Source organism: Malaclemys terrapin, chromosome 2 (assembly GCF_027887155.1).
Source record: "Malaclemys terrapin pileata isolate rMalTer1 chromosome 2, rMalTer1.hap1, whole genome shotgun sequence".
Lineage (NCBI taxonomy): Eukaryota > Metazoa > Chordata > Testudines > Emydidae > Malaclemys > Malaclemys terrapin.
The window spans coordinates 152,978,604-153,000,134 of record NC_071506.1 but is presented as its reverse complement, the minus strand read 5'-3'; positions in this window follow the sequence as shown (position 1 = coordinate 153,000,134).

Here is a 21,531-nt window from a genome sequence, read left to right as displayed (position 1 = left end):
CATCGCCCAAACATCCTCCAGATTGGCCTGGAAATGCCTCTTCTGCAGTCTGTGCCAAAGCCGTGTTGGAATTTCTGGAAGGCTGACTGGCCTGCCTACACTTCAGAAACCAAACATCGGATCCCATGGCTCAAACCGATACCTAGAAACTTTGGTTGTTTTACAAACATCTTAAAATTGACTGCTAAGAAGTACATCCCACATGGTCACCACAAGGCTTTCACCCCCTGCTGGATAAAAGAATCTGAGTCTCTCCTGAGGGAATATGAAAAGAGCGGCAATCCAGATAAAGTCACTGCGCTGCTTGAGTCCTTGTATTTAGTGCACCTGGAAAGGTGGAAAGAGACCATTGAAAGCCTTGATTTCACCCATTCGAGCCATAAGGCATGGGCTCTTTTGCAGCAACTTGGAGGATCCCAGCCAGTAACGCAACGCTCAGCAAAGGTGACAGCAAATGCTGTTGCCTCTCATCTTCTTTCTAACAGCAAGATCCCAACAGACAAGATTACATGCCAGGAGGTCCAGTGGGAACTCTACAGAAACCTTCAACAATTCCTGGAGGAATCCACATTCTCTCCCCCATATTGTGTGGAGGAGATCAATGTTGCGCTGTTGGAAACCAAAAGCTGGAAAGCTGCAGGCGTTGATGGCATTCCTCCAGAGTTTCTCAAGAATCTGGGGAGACGGGGACGGGAATGGCTGTTGGCGCTTTTTACTGCTGTGCATAGAACTGTAGAAGTGCCAGCAAGCTGGTAACAGGTAACAGTGGTTGCCCTACTGAAGCCTGGGAAACCCCCAGAGGATACAGCCAGCTACCACCCCATCTCTCTCCTCTCAACCACCAGCAAGCTCATGGAACTGGCGCTGCTCCACCGTCTGTCTGATATTCTTGAAGACATCCTCCCAACGGAGCAGGCAGGATTTCGCCTGAAGAGAAACTGATATGATCAAGTAGCTTCACTTACCAGCCACACTGAGGCAGGATTCCAATGTAAGTTGAAGACAGGAATTGCCCTTGTTGATCTATCCTTGGCATATGACACTGTCTGGAGACAGGGCCTTCTCAAGGTCTCCCATGTCATTCACTGCCGGTGAACAATCCGCCTCTTGGCAGCAATGACTGGGGACCGCTGCTTTCAGGTACACCTTAATGGCCAGATCAGTAGACTAAGAACTCTTAACTCTGACATCCCTCAAGGCTCTGTCCTGGCCCCAATACTTTTAAATCTATACACTGTGAATATACCAGCGACAGAGTCAAGGAAATTCATGTATGCATATGATATTGCCCTAGCTGTTCAGCATACAAGCCTCCATACCATCAGCTGCACCCTAACCCGAGATCTTAGCACAATGGCTGATTATTTCCAATGCTGGAAACTTAGACCTTATCCAAAAAACCCATGGTAACTGCTTTCCACCTGAACAATAAAATGACCAATACCAAACCGGATGTGCAGTTCTGCAGTGAGAGTGTCAGCAACTAAGCTAATCCAAAGTAACTTGGCGTTACACTGGACCAGGGTTTGACCTTTCGACAACACCTCGAGAACACCTGTGATAAGGTCAGATTTCTGTTAAGTGTGAAATGAGAATGGCCAGAACATCATGGGGCTCCAGTCCACGGACCTTACAAACTGCAACAATTGCCTTGGTATATTCTGCAGCTGAATATTGTGCACCAGTGTGGTCTCATAGCAGTCACACTAAACTCCTTGACACTCAACTCAATAATGCTATGCGCATAGTGTTGGGGACACTCAAATCTGCTCCAGTTGACTGGCTCCTGGTCCTATCATACATCCAGCCTTCACAGATTAGAAGAGCTGCTCAGACATCAATGCAAATATGAGACTCCCACTTCACCATGACCTGCCAAAGACGAGATTAAAATCCCGCAGCCCTCTATGGAACCGTATCAAAATCCTTACACGCAACGTTGATGCAGAGAGTCACATGGAGCACTTCGACCACAAACAGCTCATTGTTGATCGTGTTGAGGAACCACCGGGTTTTGATTTATGTCGGAAAGACTGCTGCAGATTGAATCGCATCAGGACATCTCATGGGAGATGTGGACAAACCATCTTTAAATGGAAAATGAGGCAAACTGTATGCGACTGTGGTCACCAGGCACAAACGGTAGAGCACATCATATCTGAATGTCCCCTTCATTCTTTTGCTGGGAGCCTGAAGGACATTCACCAACTGACTGCTGTGGCAATGTGCTGGCTATCAAACTTAGATATAAATCTGTAGTTGTTGCTACCTACCTAAGCCATACGAAAGAAGAAGAAGGATGGGATTGATCCTAAGAACTACAGTATTAGGCCTGTCCTTTTGAACCTAACCTAACTTTTGCTGGCACCGATAGTTGTTCAAAACTGGCCCTGTTCCTACTCATAGTGGCACTATGTCATTCAACAGATGCCTCTTAATGTATGAAAGTTGGCATCAAACACACACACATGTGACTGTTCCAGGTTTCTGTTAAGGAATGTCAGAATCTCACTTCAGGTGGCCATGCCAATGATAGGCAAGCTTCACAGGTGGATTCACTTTGAAAATTCAAATATACTTTCCACAGTCAGGTATGTTGACATTTTGGCTCTGCTGAATGAGGGGTCTGTTGTTTTCATGGGGGCTAGGCCTCCCCAGTTCATTTCTTTCATCCCTCCATTCCATTCATACTTCTCATAAATCTTATTTATACCTCTCCCCTCACCTCCTTTATCTTGCCCCTACTCTCACCTTGTCCCCCTTGCTCACACTTTGTTTTGTATTCTTTCATGCTGTTCCCCATGCCTGGACTCCCTCCCCTCCCCTTCCCTTCTCTTTCAGTTCATTAGGCACTGTAGCAGTGTGGATTCACCCCTGCGGCGCCTCCTGCTGGTCGTCCTCAGGAATTAGCTCTTCAACCCAGGACCGCCCTCTGCAGGCCGGTGATCTGCTTGCCGTTGGCCCCCGTGTCCCTCCCAGGACCCCGGTGCCCTTGTCTCAGGGTTCTGCCTCCTGCAGTACCCCACAGTCTTACTGGGTTTCCCCATCCCAGGGAAGCCCCACCCCACGTCGCCTCAGTCATGGCTACTGCCAGTCTCTGTTTAGCCCCCGCGCCCTGTGGCAGACTGCAGTCTATCAGCCGATCATCACAGGGAACAAGGAGTTTGGACTGGCTGCCTTTACCCACCCTCCGGCTGCCCCTCTGCAAGCCCAATACCTAGGAGGCCTAGAACTAGGCCCTGTGGCCTGAGGAGTTGCTGGCCTAGGGCTTCCCAGCTCCTACGGCCTTTCCCCAGCCCTGCCTGCCTCCCTCTAGGTCCCCTGGGTGAGTTCCCCAGCAGCCAGGCCTGTCTCCCTCTCAAGTCAGAGTGAGACTGCTCCCTCTGGCTTCCCTGGCCTTCTTATAAGGCCCAGTTGCTTAGTTTGAGGCGTGGCCCCAGCTGCAGCCACTTCCCCCAATCAGCCGGGGTTTTACTCCCTTGCCCAGCCCCAGCCCTCTGCAGGGCTTTTCCAACCCCTTCCGGGCTGGAGCGGCTGTTCACCCCGCTACAGGTACCTATCTCCTTCAACCCCTCCCCGAAAATCTACTTCATTTATGTAATGCATACAGGTACCTACAGGTACGCCTTTCTCCTTCAACCCCTCCCCGAAAATCTACTTCATTTATGTGATGCCCACAAAGTCTCATCCACCTCAGAAACAATGTAGTCATCCATCCATTACAGTAAAATGAGGGGGAAAATAAAAACATAATGCCCTTACACAAGACTTTATCTGTGACTCCTGTTACTGTTTTACTTTGTCCACCCATGAGGCAGGGAATGCATCCTGTATTTTTTTTACTATACTGAGTGACGCACTGGAAGAAAGGAGAGCAAGAGGGAAAGGAAATAACTCTAGTTATTGGGGTTCATCTCAAAACAGATTTTATGCAAGAGATGTCAACAAATCTCTTCAAAATGGTTCCATGATTTGGGCAAACTTCCTGCAGAACTGACTGTTTAAAAATTTAAAAAGAGAAATGCACACATACATCCCAATTTAGCAAAATACCTAAGAACCTGCTTAATATTATTAAACATGTGAGTCATCACACTGAACTCAATAGGACTTCTCAGATGCTTAGTTAGGTTAAAGTACCTTTTTGAATCAAGGCTACAAAGCTACCTTCTGATCGACAGTATTTTACAAAGAACAACAATATTTTTGGTTTTAATTTGTAGCGTGAAAGACCCCCCAAAAAAGAAACTTAACGGGAACAATGAGTCCTTTTATATCTCTTTTTTCCCCTTTGAATTGCAGAGCTAGGACTTGGCAGAATTTGACAGGAATGGAAAACATACTTAAAAATTAACCGTCATACATGAGGTGATTTCTCAAGATTTCTTCTATTCACAGTTTTAGAGCCAAACTTCTAAAGGGCGTCACATTTTTGCATGCATAAAATGTCTGTGTTCACCTACTTGATATTTATCTATCTTAGGGCTTGTCTACACTATCGGGGTAAGTCGACCTAAGTTACAAATAACATAGCTGGAGTCAACGTAGCTTTGGTTGACTTACTGCGGTGTCTACACTGCGCTGCGTTGATGTAAGATGCTCTTCCGTCGACTTACCTTACTCCTCTTGTTCCGGTGGAGTACTGGACTCAGCCGAAGAGTGCTCTGCGGTTGATTTTAGCTGATCTTCACTAGACCCGCTAAATCGACCCGCGCTGCATCGATTGCAGCAGCATCAATTCCCGGTAAGTGTAGACAAGACCTTAAGTGTTTCTAATGACCCTGTCATTGTGAGCATATGGAAAACTTAGTTGCATGCGTAAATTGCACATTTAGTCACATAGTTACCCAGTTTGTGCTCGCTAATGAGTGCTTTGCTCATAAAAAGCAGGTGTACACATACAAAATCTGAAACTTTTTGACACTATAGCTCTTAAGGCTATTTTTAAATTAGGTCTTCAACGTGAGTTCCAGTTGTATGTGCAAAATTTTATATCTACATGGCCTGATTTTGATCTTACACCAGTTTTACATCCAAGCACTCATGATATATACTAGTGTAAGCCTGCAATCATTTGTGCAATATCCTGCAATGGGCCAAAGGCAAAGATACACAGGCAAAACGTATTTTCTCAATTTGCATCTACAAGTGGGGTTTTCATGTAAATGTGCTTTAAGAGCTATTGTTGTGTGCTCAAGTAATAGTGCACCCCCCAAAAATATTACACCTGTAAAAGTAGAGCCTATGTTGTAGAATTTGGACTAAAATCTAGAAAATTTCCCAAAAGGCAACATTAATTGTCTTTTCTACAGATGCTAAAAAATAAAGTCAAACCATGCATGATATAAAATTTGTGTTGTCTTGACATGGGAGGAAGCAATTATTGGCAAACCTTTCCAATTCATTGTATTTAAAAAAAAAATCAATTTTGGGAAAATGAATAGGGCTTTTTCTCTGCTTAGGCAGCCAAAGAAAAAAATCATTCTGGAAATATTGTCTTCTGCAGTGCTCAAATATTTTCATTTCATTTGGGACCACTTTGTCTTGATGCTTATAATTCAAAACATTTCATCTGTGGAACAAAATGTCTTTGTTTTCTGTCTATGGAAACATGATAGAACATTCAATGAATGTATTTCACCAGGTCTTGGGGGGATACTATGAATCCCATCTGCTTTAGAGAACAGATAAAAGAATACCAACCCCCAGGAAATAATGCTGCATATAAATATCTTCTCAAATCATGTACAGTTTAATTAGAAATGTGGGAATATGAAATAAATTTGAATTGACCTCTGAACTAGGGTGTTTTGCCATAAAAGCAGCCACTCAGAGCATGGAGTTTGACTTTCTCACTGAACACTTCTGACTATTTTCTATGCTCTTCTCATTCCCCTCATGATATGGCATAGTATGAGATCATAGTGCAGAAGGAGAGTTTTGACATTTACACTAAAAATGTATTCTGAGTAGAAGGAATCTGTCCTTAACTGCCTTAAAGATATGTGGCAGACTAGTTTTGATCTGAATCTGTTATTCAGGATGACATCATGAGCTGTGAGATTTCTCTTTTGCTTTGGATATTTTTAGACCAAGAGAGTAGTCAATGGGATAGATGTGTTCCTAATTCCACTAAAGGAGGAGGCAATCAAAAAGGTTAATGCTGCTGTAAGAGCAGTGTAGCTCTCCTGAATCTATACATGCTAAATAAAGCACTTAATTAAGGGCTTGATCTTGCTCTACTGAAGTCAGTGAAAGTTTCACCATTGATTTCAGTGGGAGCAGGATCAAATCTAAGGGCCAAATCCTGCTCCCACTGAATCTGTGAAAAACTTCACTGGCTTTAAAGACCACAGCACTAAGCCTAGATGCAGAGCATAGTTACAGACCTACTTTCAGAATTATAATTCTAGAAAGCTTGCAATACTATAATTAGGAAAAAACATAGGCCAGTGTGATGGGGTGTGCATACCCTCTACTATGCAATAAAAGGTTAACCCCACACTATGGGTGGCGGATGTCCCACCCCTCAGACTGTGCTCCAACTGCTGCATCAGTATAAAAGGGAGCAGCCCAGCTCATTCTAGGCTGACCATCGAGGAGGGAAGAAGCTTGGTGGAGGCTCTTGCCCAGGAGCCACTTCAGCACTTGACTGCAGGAACCAGAGATCCCAAGGACAAGACCAGAGACTTGTTGCCTACAGCCAGCCAATTGGAGGCAGAATCCCAGGGAGCTATCTATACTGAGAGGCTCAGAGGCCCCGATGACATACGGACCCCGACTTCAGAAGGCGCAGTAGGAAGTGGCCCACGGAGGCAGTGTGAGTGGTATCTCCCACCCGAGTCATGGTAGGATCCCCACTGACTGGGTGGTGACCATATTTGCTGCTGACAGGGTCCTGGACCAGGACCCAGTGGAGCAGGGAGGGCTTGGGTCCCCCTACCCTGGCCATCACTCCTCTCCCATCCCCCGCCCTGCCCTGGGTGGTGACCCCTTACTCTTGCCATTAGACCGCACAGCCCTGATCCCCAGGTCATCCATATTGCCTCTGGCCAGTAGGCCACACAGCCCCAATTCCCAGGGCAGCCATATTGTTTCTGGCCAGTAGGCCACACAGCTCAGATCCCCAAGACAGTCATACTGACTCTGGCCATTGGGCCGCACAGCCCTGACTGTAGCTATTAAGCTGCACAGCCCTGATTCCCAGACTTCGGCCACTGGGTTGTGCTGCTGTCAGCCTAAGGATAGTTGGATAGATCATAACCACAATGGTATCACAACCATGACCTGCCCCAAAGGGGGACGGGATGTGCATATCCCACAACAACAAGGAAAATGGGGAAATGTCAGTTATGTAGGTCCATTCACTGATTGCTGGACAAACAGCAAGAATTATGATTAAAGGAAATTAATATGAAGGCACCAGTTGTGATTTCATAGTTATGGTTGAATTCCATTTTGCATGTACAGCAGGGATCCAATCTCTGAGGTATAGGGAAAATACAGTATAACTCTCCCATGCACTTACTCTTTGTGCATAAGATGAATTCTATGATAACTTAATTTTAATTGACATAATATGCTTAGGTTATATTTTAATAAATTCGGTTGTAATTAACTTAATTATTAATGATTGTCTCATTATGATTCCCAATAAGCCTACATTCAACTGGAGTTGTGGTTGAGAATGCACATCAGTAATTTAATGGCAAAAACATTTCAGGGATGATGTGATTGCTTTTAAGTTTATCCTTAACTGAATTTCCACATTTTGAAATAATTATCTCAAAAACAATCAAATATATTTAAAGTATAGAAATACACAGTTAAGGAACCCAGAATAACCTTTACTCTGCCCTGTAGCAACAACACACAATTATGATTAACGAAAACAGTGTTGCCAACTTTCATGATTTCATCGTGTGTCTCACAATTTTGGTATATTTTTCAAACTCCAGCTGCTGGAATTGGGAGAATGCAGGAGCATTTCAGTTTCATTTAATAAATATATGTTTCTATATAACAGTCACCACAGAAATGCTAAATATTTGTGAATAGCTATTAGATACTTGGACAAATGGTTTTACAGCACTCAAAGAATTCTTAATGTAAACAGAAAACCATGAAACAGTGAAGGGTCATTTTCTCTAGATGAATACCTGACCACCATAAACATTAAGAGCATATACATGTGAACAGACTTCAGTGTTTCTAAGTGTTTTATATCTCCCTCTGAACAGGATACAAGAAAAGATGGACCATTGAGTCTGTTCCTGTACAGCAGTACTTGTGTTCCTTCCTATGGTATGTTTCTGCATTTTAATGTGTGCTCTGTCCACGCATGACCTTTTAATGGCACAATTTAATCTCTGACAACTTGTCACATTTGATTCTTTACTTTTAAGGTGTTTTGCCTGCCACAAACTTGATTTGTTGGTTTACACAAGTGTAGATTTAAGAAATGAAGTTTGAGACGCTTATGAAATTATTTTTAACTGGATTCAGAGAAATTTAGCCTTTAATTTCTTGTTTTAAAACATTCATACATTCTCATTTCATTTATCAGATGGTGTAATTGTTTCAGACTATACAGTAACACATAATGGATGATGCATATTAAATTTGAAGTCTCTCAAAATGTATGGTATAACTGTGTGTATCACTGCAGCATATTGCTTGATTATTAGCCACTGCAGCATAACTCTACTGCATTATTAGTTGTGACTGCTACAGACTACCAGATCACACGAGGGAACAGAATAACTGCCTCCTTACGAGCTGAACTGTAATACACAGGGAGGGGCAGGGGGTGGAAGCTGTGTGATCACAGGGTCTTCAATTTGAGTGACATGTTGGAGGTCTCATGCAGCCAGTACTAAAACATCCTTGGAATTTCTAAACATTGTAGATGATAATTTGCTACCTCAAAAAGTGTTGTGGCCAGCACAGGGGAATTCCTTATTTGTCCTGCTCCTAACAGCTAAAGAGGAACTGCTCACCAAACTAAAAAGTAATGGTAGCTTAGGTACAAGTGATTATGACTTGATCATATTTATGATGTACAAGCAGTCTAAAATCCAAACCAGTTGTGTGTGTCTGTTTATATATATATATACAAACACACACACACACACACACACTCGATTTAATAGGGCCAATTTCACAAAGCTGAAAATATGAGCCAAATCAGCTGGGATGAAGAATTAATTCAGAAAAAAAATGTGAATGATAGTCAGGAATCATTTAAGAACACCTTATTAGATGACCAAAAAGACAGAATCCCACAAGGCTGTACTGGTTAAAAAACCTACTTGATTTAGAAGGGCAGTGAAGGCAGCTGTAAATATATATGGAAGAAAGGCAAAGTTGATAGTAATGAATATGAATCAGAAGGTAGGAAATGTAGAAAATGGATGAGGGAAGCCAATGGACACAAGGAGAAATCTATGGCCAGCAGAGTTAAGGACAATAAGGAGTTTTTAAAATATATTAGCATTGTCAGGAATCTTTTTGTTCCTATTGGTCCATTACTAGATAGAAACGGTATAATTATCATAATTCAGAAAAGGCAGAAGTGTTCAATGAATATTTCTGTCCTGGGGAAAAAGCAAATGATAGTCTCATCATATAGTGATAACACTCTTTCCATTCCACTAGTATCTCTGGAGAATGTTAAATAGAAGCTACTGAAGTCAGACATTTTTAAATCAGCAGGTCCAAATAACTTGCATCCCAGAATGTTAACAGAGCTGGCAGAGAAGCTCACCATTGCATTCATGTTGATTTTTCTGTAAGTCTTGGAGCAAGTTTCAGAAGATTGGAAAAAAGCAGACGTTGGGTCAATTATTTTAAAGGGGAAATAGGATTAACCTCACAATTATAGGCCTGTCAGCCTGACATCAATCCCAGACAAGATAATGGAGTGGTTGATACAGGACTCAATTAATAAAGAATTAAAGGAAATTAAAGGAAAGTTTTTGGAAAATAAATCCTGCCAAGCTAACTTGATATCTTTTTGTTTGAGATTACAAGTTTGGTTGTCACAGGTAATAGTTTTGATGTAATATAATTAGACTTCTGTAAGGTGTTTGATTTGGTAATGCATGATAGTTTGATTAAAAAACTAGAATGATATAAAGTTTAACACAGTGCACATTAAGGGTATGTCTATACTACAATATAAACCTGTGCTTGAGCCTGGGCTCAAGCCTAACCCCCTCGTGTCTACACTGCAATTGCACTAACCCAGGCATTGGACCCAAGGTACCAGGACCTTGCAGGGCTGGAGGGTCCAAACTCAAGTGAAACCAGGACCCAGGGTTTGAGCCCTATTGCTTTGAGGTGTAGACGCAGCTCCTCTTGAGCTGGGAGTTAGCCAGATGTATCCCACAATTCCATGGGACAGCTTCCTTAGTTGTCTCTATCCCAGCAATCTGCAATCCACTCTAGCGAAAATGGAAGGCACCCACCTTTGCAAACAGCAGCAGCTCAAGTCAATGTTAACCCATTCTCTTCCAATTACCGATCTGCAAGCACACTGTCAGAGATCCTCTTGGGTTTGCAATGGAGAGTGAACTGCTCAAGCCTTTTGCAAATCGAGCTGCTTCCTGGCAATGTGCAGGGTGGGCAGTAAAGTTTTCCCACAGTGCACCATGGTCCTAGGCCTAGAGTGGCCATATTGGGGGGCGGCGACTAGGGACTTAACACCACCACCTCCCTGAGCAGTGCTGAGTTATGGTCAATGTAGTTAGGTTGACACAGTGAGAGTGTAGACACTGCGTTACTCACATTGACTGTTACTGACCTCCAGGAGCTGTCCCACAATGCCCCATGCTGACTGCTCTGGTCACCATTGTAACTCCACTGGCCAGGGGTCAAGTAGAGGTAGGGGTAAGAAGTCGCCCCTCCCCTTTAAAGGCCCACAAATTTTTGAAATTCCAAATCCTTTTCCTGGTTGTCCGGCTTGGCGAGCACACCCAGCAGCTCTCCACTGTTGAGTGTTACTGCCAAACTGACCATGCTGGCTTCATGCTACAGACGCATTGCTGCCTGAAGAAGACAGAAGGTTTTGGCTCTCCTGGGCCTGTGTGGAGAAGAGGCTGTGCAGGCACAGCTACCATCCAGCTGTAAAAATGTGGACATCTATCAGCAAATTGCTCAGGGGATGCAGGAGAAGGGCTACAAGAGGGACATGCAGCAGTGCCGTGTAAAAGCCAAGGAGGCCAACAATGGAGCTGATGCCAAGCTGCAGACCTGCCACTTTTACAAAGAGACGCATGCCATCCTTGGTGGAGGATTTCCTCCCCCCCCCCAAAAAAAAACAACAAAAAACAGCACTGTGGATACTTCTGAGGAGCCTGAGTCACAGGCCCCCGCCGTGAACAGCAAGGAGGAAGATGGGGGACAGGTGACCAGGGAATCCAGCTGCCCAGGTGAATGTGCCTTTGGTTGTTTGAAGGGTCACGGGTTTTGTTTACTTATGAGATTGGACCTCAGTGAGAAAAATATCCCAATGGTTATAGCTGCATGCTGTGTCCTGAATAATATCTGTGAAACGAAAAGGGAAAGTGCCTGCTGGGGTGGAGGGCAGAGGTGGAGTGGCTGTCTGCTGAATTAGAACAGCCAGATACAAGAGTTATTAGAAGAGCTCAACGTGGAGCTATAGTGCTCGGGGAGGCCCTGCTTGCAGCTTTCTGAACAGTCCTGTGTTCTTAAAGATGCAAGCGCTCCTGGTGAGGATGCACACCACTGACACAGGGAGTCAAGTGTGCACATGCGCAAGTGATGTAATAACTGCAGCAGCTGTATGCTGACGTAAGTTAGGTTGACATAAATGTGTAATGCGTACAGACCTGTATCACTATCACTATGTTGCTCAGGACTGTGAAAAATCCACGCCTATGAGGGATGTAGTTATACTGACCTAACCCCCAGCGTAGATAGTGTTGTGTGGAAGAAAAAAAAAAAAAGGGTTTTAAGTGTAGCTTCTCCCATCCCCATAGCTACTGCCTCTCAGGGAGGTGGATTTAACTATGACAATGGGAGACACATCTAGCAGAGTTATGAATTTAAGCTCCCAGGCTCATCTTTTGAAAATCTTATGCAGGTTTTCTTTGAGGATGAGGACTGATAGGTCAGATATAGAGTGATCGCTGTGTGAAAAATGTTCACCCCCAGGTGATAGGGTGTTTTTGTTTTTTATCATTTTCCTGTGTGAGTTCATTCGAGAGTGTAGTGATTGTCTGGATTCACCCACACAGTTACTATTGGGGCATTTAGTGATCTAAATGAGGTACACCACATGTTGTGATAGACATGTGTAGGATTCATGAATCTTGAAACCTGCACAACACTTTTAAAAGATGACAAGCCTGTGAGCTTAAATTCATAACTTTGCTAGACACTAAAAGTTATGGACTGGATTTATAGCTTATTACAACAATCTGTAACACATTAACTACCTCCCCCCAACTGCTCTCCCCGCACACACACACCCTTTCTTTTCCTCCCTATGACTGGAATGGTGTTAACGGGCCACTTCACCTTGAATGGTCCCTTGAAATACGGGCAGCTGAACATAGAAGCTGCCGCTGAATTGCCGCCACCGCAGAAACACGCATGCTGCCCTAATGGCACACGGACTGCCCCCGCCATCCACGGCAGCAATTCGGCACGCTGCCTGGGGGCAAAAACACACGGACTGCCGCCCCTTGCAGATTGCCGCCCCAAGCACCTGCTTGGAAGGCTGGTGCCTGGAGCCGGCCCTGTAACTACTTATGTTAAACAATCTGTTCAACCCTTGTATTAGCTGTGATTCTGAATTAGGGCACGGCTACACTAGAACGTTTACAGTGATGCAGTGGCACTGATGCAGCTGCGACACTGTAAGATCTGTAATGTAGCTGCTCTAAGCCGACAGGAGAGAGCTCTCCAGTCAGCTTAACTACTCCAACCCCTGCGAATAGCAGAAGCTCTCCTGCCGACACAGTGCTGTCTACCCCGGTGCTTATGTCGGTGTAACTTATGTCACTCAGGGGGTGTGATTTATTCACTCTCCTGAACAACATAAGTTATTCCGACATAAGCTGGCTGTAGTGTAGACATATCCTTGAGCTCTGTGTAAACTCAAAAGCTTGTCTCTCTCACCAACAGAAGTTGGTCCCATAAAACAGTGCTTCTCAACCTTTCCAGACTGCTGTATCCCTGAATCCCGAGCCCTGCTGCCTGGGGCTGAAGCATTCAACTTAACTTTGCAAGGATTCCTGTGGTGTGGGGCAGCAGGCAATTGCCCTGCTTGCCAACCTAACACTGGCCCTGCAACCTCCTCTTCCCACGCAACCTGTCCCATGACCCCTCTGGGGTTTGCAATCCATAGTTGAGAAACACCCCCTGGAAGATCTCTGCATACCCTCAGGGGTATGCGTAACCCTGGTTGAGAACCACTGCTATAAAATATATTACCTCACCCACCTTGTCTCTAACATCCTCAGACCAACACAGCTACAACAACAGTGTTTATCACTATAACACTGTAGAATCCTGTATGTCATTGCGGCAATATTTAGTTATTTTATCACTATTGCTGGGCTGATCCAAACACTCTCGAACTTTTGGGAGGAAGAGGTTAGGATGGTGGGCAGGATTGAAATCTGGATCTAAATGTATGTATTATTGCTAGCCTCCGTATCTAGTGAGGTCCAGCAAAATCCTCAAATTAAACATTGAAGAACATTATGAGAAATGTTTACAGTCTAGGTCTGGATCTACATTTTACAACTTAAGTCTATTCCTAACTATTACAGTCACTGAACAATGTTACAGTCTTGGCTTGTTCTCCCATTAACATAGCATAGCATCAGCTCTCTCACGAATGTGGAAAGAGCAGAACAGATCTTGTTTGGTGAAACGCAACAAAGATACGATTCTAGTTTTATCTCATTTCAGAACTTTTTTTTAGACTTATTTTTTTCCCTAATCCATCTCCATATCACCATTGCACAAAATGAAATTAAAAAGGGAGAGAAAGAGGCAATATGTAATAACTGCTTTCTACACAGCAGACTGTGTGGTTAGTTAGTTAGTTAGGATCTCAGTCTGCCTCAGACACAACTTAAAGCAAACCAGCCAGACTGCTGGCCAGCCTGAGAGACCTGTACATTTCTCGGCACTGATTCAAAGAAGGTGTCAATGTAGATTAAGCTGGGTGACTGAAAATAATACATCTGAAATAAAATAAAAGTGCTGTTAAGGTAATTCAGCTCACCATTGTTGCTGATTATACTACGGTCACAGGAAAATGGCATTGTAAAAGGCAACTGAGTAATAACATTGCACAATATTTATCAGCTTCATATGTATAGAACTGAATACTTTATTGGTAGTCTGTTCTCTTATGCTTCAGTACTATGCATTACCAGAATAGAGATTCCAAAGATGCTGGTTCAAAAAAATCCATGGTTATTCTAATTTTCCTCCATTTCTAGTATGAAATTGTAGTTTCCTATACACTAAGTATCATTCTAGGAAATTAGTTTTAACTGATTATATATCTCAACAAGCTATTGTTTTATATCACTGTATATTAAATTATTTGTATACTAGCACAACATTCTCAACCCATGCACATCTCATTTATATGATTAATGAATTGTTTCATTGTTAACCCTTAAAACCTGTATATGTACTGTGCTTTCCTATACAGATCTGTTTCTGAAAAATCAGACATTAGGAAGTTTACTTAATAATCCTATTCTGTGAAAATTGTTTACCTCCCTCCTCTGATAATATACAGTCAACAGCACTGCAGTAAAATTTTGTACTTGCAATCCACTTTATATATACCAATTATTGGAACAATTTACCAAGGGTTGTGGTGGATGCTCCATCCCTGGTAATTTTTAAATCAACATTAAATGTTTGAAATGTTCTAGTTCAAATAGGAATTAATTCAGGGAAGTCCTATGGCATGTGCTATTCAGGAGGTCAGACTAGATGATCACAGTGATCCCTTCTGGCCTTAGAATCTGTTAATTAAATATCCTCCTTATTTATGGTTCTCTTAGTGCCCTTTGAATGTATGTTACATTGTGTAATGATGGAGCGTCAATAGATGGTGCTGTTGAGTTTTAAACTATTGTCTAGGCCAATATGCAAATCTTGATCTAGGCAGAAAGGGTGCTGGGATTTATAGACAGCCTTAAAGAGGTTTTTGTTTACAAGAGTTAATTAAGAATGGACTTTGAATGGGTATATGGGACTTTAAATGGCTGTCTGCTTCCAAGAGGAAAATGCTGAAAAGTAGGTCAGGTACCACATGGCTAAACAGCTAGGCCTCTCCAGGGAAGTATCCACTGTTCCAGTGACTCGGGCCATGAAACGTTCAGCATCTACTGAGTAATTAGTGTTTATAGTTTGCAATTAATGCTATAATAGGATATGCTTTATTTGGTATTGCGCTTGGCTTGACCTATTTGAATGACAACTCTCTGAGCACATCTGCATAGTTTAAATGAAAAAGGTAATGTTTTAAAGGGCATTGTTAATAAGTAAATTGAAAATATTGTTCCTTTCCTTTTTTCCTTTATTTCAAACTAGTAAGAGAGAAGCAGCAGTTTAACTCTGTTGTTAATGAACTAAACACATTTATCTAGTACGTAACAGTTTGTTTTATTTTTAAAAACTGATCCAGAGCATTAATGGAAGTGTAGCAGGATGCAGCTCCAGAATATGCCCCCTTATTTAATGGCATGGCACTGCAGCCACCTTACCTTAGTTTTTCTTCTGGTTCGTCAGTGATTCTCTCGGCCTTCAGCATTTTTCAGTTTCTGAGGTGACTGATCCCTCTGGCTAAGTCACAAACATCCACCCTGTCTGGGGTATCAAAGTTCAAAACATACACAAGAGTCTTCTGTCCCAGTCTCACTGGGCATGGCCCTTCCTTCCTGAGAGCTCATCGTCATCTCACTTCCAGCCCTTCTCCTGGGCTTACCAGCCAGTCGTCCCTTTGTACGCAGGGATGATCTACTCTTGCCGAGTCGCAGTGTTAGGGGAACCTGCATGACTCTGTGTTTCTTGCCCTGGGAACCCCAAATAATTGGGCTGCCTGCTTCCATAGCTACAAACTTCTCTGCTTCTCCTTTCCAGGGCCTCTTCCCATGCTACCTGACTTCATGGCTGACTTCCTGCTCTTTTATAGGTCACTGCCTCCCAGGGCTTCTCTCGCTGGACTCCTCCCACCTTGGAGTCTCTTCTTTGCTCTCAACCCTGGGTTCAAACTTCTCCCTTCAAACAAACAGCCCTGAGGCTGTGCTTCCCTCAGAGCTGGCCTTTCCATGAGGCAAACTGAGGCAGCCACATCAGGTGCCAGACTGTGGAGGGTGGCGCCAGTAGGACCCAGAGTGTAGAAAATTGTGTCTGCTGCTGGTGCATATGTATTCTCTCTGCTCTAGATGCACAGAGATGGAGTGTTGTGCTGCAGGAAGGAGGGCACAAGAGACATAACAGGCAGGCAGGAGAAAAGGTGAGAGGGAATAACAGAAAGCAGCAGGAGCTCAAGGGAGAGAGATGAGGAGGAGCTTCTTCTGTACCTCTCTAGCACCCCCAGGAGTCTGGACTGATTAACACCGCTTCCCAGGGAGACCTGATACTTGAGGAGAACAGGCAGTCAACTGAAGCAGTAGGAGTGAGTTAGGCTCTTAAGACACTGATATCTTCCCTCAATCAGGCCCTGCTACCAGCCTGCTTATTTGTCCCCTTCAATTGAGTGTTGAGAGCCACTATAGCTGGCACAGAACAGCAGTCATGAGTGAAAAGAAGAAAACACCCCTCTGGGGCAGCATTCAGAAAAAGAAAGAAAGCCAAGGAAGCTTTTCTATCTAAGCAGGAAGGAGCTCTCCTGAGATACACAGACACAAATGTTCACGGTGAACCTTCCATCCCCAATGAGGATGTGAGTGTTGAGGAGATGCCTGATCTTCCAGTTAGTCAGAGTGCAGGTGACCTGGCAGCTACTGCAGCATCCATATCTCCATCTCAAATGGATGTAACCATGCACATTCCTGAAGAAAAGTGTAGATCAGAGAAGAGTGTGGTGGAGGTGCAAGAAACAGCTGCTGCTGAGTTTAGTTCCTTAAGTCTAGATGATCCAGAATTGTGGACCCACTTGAGCAGTAGCCTGAGGGACTTCCTTGTACTGCATGGGCCACAGCAAGTGAAAAACTTCATGTTCCCCAAAGACAATGAAAATAGAAGTTTCCATCCAACATGTTACTGGTGTGAAATCCCCAATGGTGACAAAGTGGAGAGGCCATGGCTTATGTACTCAAAAACCCAGAATGCTGCATACTGTTTTTGTTGCAAACTTTTCCTGTCTAATGTTCCAGCCACATTGGGTTCTACAGGAACAAAGGACTGGAAAAATCTCTCTAGAAATCTGGTATGCCATGAGAAGGCAGCAAATCACCAGAGAGCATTCCATAGGTGGAAAGAGCGTGAAATGAGACTAAGGTTAAAGGCCACCATAGATGATCAGCATCAAGAGAAGATTGCATCAGAATCTCTTTACTGGCAAAATGTTCTGAAAAGGCTCATTGCCATTGTGAGAATGCTTGCTACCCAAAACCTAGCACTGCGTGACACTTCAGATCAGCTGTATGTGCCAAACAATGGAAACTTCCTTAAAATTGTGGAGCTGATGACTGAGTTTGATGCTGTACTCCAGGAGCATCTAAGAAGAGTCACCACCCAAGAAATGTACACACACCACTACCTTGGAAAAACAATTCAAAATGAGATCATACAGTTACTGGCAACAAAAGTCAAACAGAAGATTGTGTCAGATCTGAAGTCAGCAAGATCATAGAATGTCAGGATTGAAAGGGACCTCAGGAGGCCATCTAGTCCAACCCCCTGCTCAAAGCAGGACCAATCCCCAGACAGATTTTTGCCCCAGATCCTTAAATAGCCCCCTCAAGGATTCAACTTACAACCCTGGGCTTAGCAAGCCAATGCTCAAACCACTGAGCTATCTCTCCCCCCAATAATTACTCTGTTATTCTGGACTGCACACCTGACATCAGCCATACGGAACAAATGACTTTAATGGTGCATTTAGTAACAACAACAGAACTTAGTGAAAATGTCCCTGCAATGGTGACTGTCAGAGAGCATTTTCTAGAATGTATTGACATTGATGATACTACAGGAGTTGGAGTGACAAATGTGCTTCTTAAAAAGCTGGAAGATACGGGAATTGTGATAGCTGACATGAGAGTCAGGGCTACAATAATGGTGCCAACATGAGAGGAAAGAACAGAAGAGTGCAGACACGGATCCGAGAGTTAAACCCTTGAGTTTTTTTTGTCCCTTGCAGGTCTCATTCATTGAACTTGGTGGTCAGTGATGCAGCATCAGCTTCTAGTGAGGCTGCTGAATTTTTTAATCTAATTCAAAGCATCTATGTATTTTTCTCTGCATCAACTCATTGATGGCAAATTTTGAAGCAACATCTGGGAACATCTCTCTGACACTGAAACCCCTGAGTGCCATATGATGAGAAAGTCAAGTGGAGGCGATAAAGTCTATCAAACACCAAATTGGGAAGATAGATGATGCCATAGTAGCCATTATGCAGGATAATGCTATGACAGGAACTGCTCATGGGAGAACAGTGGCAGAGGGAAATAGAATCACCAGAAACATACATAACTACAAATTTTTGTTTGGCTTAGTGTTGTGGTATGACATACTGTTTGAAATAAATGTTGTAAGCAAGAGACTCCAAGGTGTTGACCTTGATATATCTGGAGCAATGAAACAACTGGACAAAGCAAAGTCATACCTACAGTCTTACCAGTCAGATGAGGGATTACAAAATGTTCTGAAGAGTGCACAGAAGTTGGCAGAGGAACTTCACACTGAAGCTATTTTCCCACCCATTCAAGAATACAAGAGTCACCGAAGCAGAAGACATTTTGATTACGAGGCATGGGATAATCCCATAAAAGACCCCAAACAACAATTCAAAGTTGAATTCTTTAACCAGGTGCCAGATGGTGCAATACAGTCAGTTGAATGTTTCATGCAGCTCAAGGAACACAGCAGTGTATTTGGGATGTTGTATGATATTCCAAAACTCCTCACTATACCTGAAGAAGACCTACACCAGCAATGCAGGGCACTAGAGACAGTGTTGACACATGATGACATGCGCGATATTGATGCGAGTGATTTAGGTGATGAACTGAAAGCCCTTTCAAAATACATTTCAGCAGGATCAACTCCAAAGGCTGTTCTGGAATATATGTGCACAAATAAGATGACCACCCGCTTTCCAAATGCTTTTGTTGCTCTGTGCATACTTCTAACACTTCCTGTAACGGTTGCCAGTGGAGAACGCAGCTTCTCCAAGCTGAAGTTAATAAAAACACATCTATGCTCCACAATGACACAGGAGAGGCTGGTCGGCCTTGCAACCATCTCAATAGAGCATGAGCTGGCCCAGACTGTGGACCTTCGGGAAGCAGTTCAAATCTTTGCAAACAAGAAGGCATGGAAAGCACCACTTTGATTATTCAAACAGATAAAAATGCCAGTGTTTACTATACAGACAAGAAAAGTTACATTTGCTGTTCAGGTGTTTGAAAGTTAAGTGTTACTTAAAATTTTTGAACAAGGCATTTTAAGTTGTTGGTTCTCCTTTTATTGGGGTAGGTAGCAGAGCAGTACCATGAGAGGAGTAGATCAGGAAGAAGGCAGAATTGAGACCTTTCAAAGTTTTGGGCCAAGCGAGGGAGCATGAGGGCATCATTTGAGCTCCCCGCCTCAGGTGCCAAAATGTTGTGGGCCGGCCCTGGCTTCCCTTCTAGCAGGCTTCCCCAGCCTGCTAGAGTTCTGTTCTACCCTGCCCCCCCCACCCCGAGATATGCATTGAAAAAGGTACCTCTAGCCCAAAAATATTCTATAGATATCTCTGTACATCTGTTGATGCTCTTCAATGTGCATGAGAGGTATCTGTACAATATTTTTAAGGCAAATGGAGGCGAGATATGGGTACATCTCTTTTTTTTATTACACACACATATATATATATATATATATATATATATATATATATTTGGACTCAGCTTGGGTACCAAGTTTTAAGCAGAACTTCCCATAGAGATGAATAAGGTGTTCTGCTGAAAAACTGATGGTATGAGATGGTTTTTACTACTTATTTACTGAATTACAAACTAGAAGTATTTACAACACATACCGTGATAGAAATAGCGTATGCGAGACTACAGGTCTTATATAAACTTCATTTTGTATCTTTAATTGGTTTCATTTTGATGGGTTTTAAAGTAACTTTGATTACCAAAATAAAGGTTTGAGAAGATAAGCTGTTTGACTTAGGCCAGGTCTACACTAACCCCCTAATTCGAACTAAGGTACGCAACTTCAGCTACGTGAATAACGTAGCTGAAGTTCGAAGTACCTTAGTTCGAACTTACCTCGGTCCACACGCGGCAGGCAGGCTCCCCCGTCGACTCCGCGGTACTCCTCTCGTCTAGCTGGAGTACCGTAGTCGACGGCGAGCACTTCCGGGTTCGACTTATCGCGTCCAGACAAGACGCGATAAGTCGAACCCAGAAGTTCGATCGCTCGCCACCGAACTACCGGGTAAGTGTAGACCTACCCTTAAGCTATGTCTACATAGCCCTGCAGTTTAGACTATAGGGGGTGTGAATTCTAGTGTATACCAGTGTACTGCACTGTAACTCCCCATGTGGACACTGTGGGCATGAACTAAAAGGTCCCTAGTTTGCATTAATATAGACCTCTTTAAACAGGACCAAGTTAACGTGAACTAGGTACCTTTTAGTTCATGCCTGCAGCATCCAAACAGGGTAGTTACAGTGCAGCCATTAGTGCTCACTGCAATTCACACCTCTATAGTTCCAAACTGGGGGGGCTGTGTAGACAAGCTCTTAAAGCTCATTTCTCAATTAGCAAGAGGAATGTAAATTGTCTTGTTTGCACGAAGAATGATGACATAATTGTAAGTTGTTTAAACTTATTTTTAATTTTGTTGATGATGAATGTTGAGTGACTGCTAGGGCGCTTTCCACTACCAATCATCTATTTTTATAGCATATTTTTGTGTCAAACTTTCTGTGAATTGGTGACACAGTGTCATCTCAAGATCTTTCATCCAAATAAGACCATGACTGCTTTCTCAAAAGATTTTTGATATCTGAGCGGGGGTGTCACAGATTTCATCTGTGCAGTATATAAGACACTGGGTTTTTTTTTTTTAATTGCCAGCTTCTGTGGGATTTTTCTCAAAACTGATACTAGAAGATGACGTAATTTGAACCTGACTGGACCAAGTCATATGGCTCCAAGGTAGGCCTGGTACCTGATTTTATCCAAAGGCTTTGGAGGGAGGCACTGCAACATGGCATAACTGAAGTTCATAAACCATAAGAATCCAGGGTAAGGCCAAGAAACCTGGCCCTTCAGGTCAATAAAGTACCCAAGGGACTGACC